This window comes from Apis dorsata, unplaced genomic scaffold (assembly GCF_000469605.1).
Source record: "Apis dorsata unplaced genomic scaffold, Apis dorsata 1.3 scaffold_129, whole genome shotgun sequence".
Lineage (NCBI taxonomy): Eukaryota > Metazoa > Arthropoda > Insecta > Hymenoptera > Apidae > Apis > Apis dorsata.
The window spans coordinates 524498-526670 of record NW_006263422.1 but is presented as its reverse complement, the minus strand read 5'-3'; positions in this window follow the sequence as shown (position 1 = coordinate 526670).

Here is a 2173-nt window from a genome sequence, read left to right as displayed (position 1 = left end):
CCTTAACGAAATCGAACCCCCCCCCCTCTTTGATAATCTTCGACGAATGACGCAAATGAAGCGAAGGAAACGTTCGAGAGTGTACGCAACACCAAGTGCCAACACCTGGCCCCCCCTTCGAAGGACGATCCTTGCGTTTGCCACGCGAGAGAGGAAAGAATGCGGAGGAGAGGAAGGATGATGGACGACAGGGACGACGGCAGAATCGAGGGGTGGTCAGAGGGTGGCGAGATGTGGAGTAGGAATATACTTGTTGCTCTTTGAGAAACGATTTTTTTCGAGGGAGAAATAAAAGTAATTTTGTGAGAATGGATGTGTAGAGGATTGTGGAAGGGATTAAGATTAATTTTCATTTCGTTAGATTTATGGAAATATTTTTAAAAAAAATTCAAAGATTTATTTATATATATTCGACTCGTTTCTCGCTTCTAAGAATGAAGGATCTGGAAATGGAAAACTCGTTTGAAGTTACGTAGCGTCTAATAAGGAAACTAGAATCAGGTGTACGAAGGAAAGAATTTTTCAAGTTGAAGTTTTTCTACGGGATTCAGCCGATTTAAAAATGGTGAATTACCGACGGTTTTCCAAGTAAAGCGAGAGAGGCCCCTCCTCGTCGAGTTATTTAAAAGTTTAAACGCCTTAAAGGAACGAAAAGAAGGGGGAGGCCGGAAAGAGGTGAAAAATTAGGATCGACATGCTCGAAATAAAATCGGAATGAATATGAAATAAGTTCTTTGGAAGAAGGGGCCCGTGGAATTGAGGAGCGTGGAATACATTTGATTTTAAACTATTCGACAGATTCCTTCGAGTAAAGGAACTTTAAAACCGTGGAATTTAAAACGAGTTTCCACGAACAAGAAACCTTGGCCATCAGGCTTAGAACGAGTTCCCCCGAGATAAGAAATCTGGAATGAGAGATTCTCTCTCTCTCTCTCTATTCTCTCTCCTCAAATGGTACGTTTTTAAAATTAACTCTTTTTTTTTTTTTTTACTCGACCTTTCATCCCGACTCTGAATCAATCGTCAACGTTCAAACAATTGGATGTAAGAAAAGTGCATGCAAAATTAGAATTCAGTTTCAATCTGGCAATTATTAATCGATAGGGTATAATCATTGATTTGAAATTACAATTATAATGGCAAATAAATAGCGAGGAAAAGCGGATTAACTGTAATATTAACAAAATAACCGAATTAAAAAAATCTACCGATCAAAATCCTTTCGCAAGAGACAAGAATTATTACATTTCCAACTAACATTTTTAAATAAACAAGCAATAATAATCGTTATTCGCGATTACAGGATTAATCAGCGACCCTTAACTTCGATAATTAAAATTATCCTTTAATTGGGCGAAAGAGCATTGGACCATCTGAAAAGGAACGTGTATATTCCTCCCCTCCTGTCTATAACGTTGCAAACGAAGGCGAAGAAGTTCCAACACGGTGCACGATTAATCAAATTCACGCCATATGGCTACCCCTGAGCGAAGGAGAGCGGCCTCCATTTTACTCGTTCCAACGAGACTTTCATTGTTCCCCTCTTTTTAACGCTCGATAATGACCGTCCTCGCGCGAAAGTGAAATCCGACCGAATGGAAAAATCGACGAAGAGGTTTCGAAAAGAGCGTCGTGGCCAACGAGGAAAGTGTATAGGCAATAATAATGATCGCCAACGTGTAATCTGCCGAGTGCGAGAAATAAAGGTGAAATTGGGCTTCGTAACCGGAAGTGTTTCGCTTTTTAATTTGCGCGATCGATTGAGCGAGCCCTCGTTTGTTAATTGGAATATTGAAATTTTATGGGATTCTTTTTCTTTTTTTTTTTGTTAAATATCGCGTTGAACAATTGCGTTGATCCTCGAGATTTTGAACGAGGTTTCTTGTTTTTCTATTTATGGGGGCGTCGATTCGATTAACTAATACTTGAAAATTGGAATAAAAATAATGTTATTTGCAGATCAATTTAAATAAAATGCATCGATTGAAAATTTCAATTGAATAGAAAAAAATTGAAATCTAATCTGGCCATTAAAAAATTGATATTATAAGAAATTTTCACAATAACGAGCCCTTAAAACCGTTGCATGAATTTTTCATGATACATATGTAATTGGAAAGTTATTCCAGTACAATACCAATTAAGGTGTTCACGCTTGGATCCCTTACAAGCA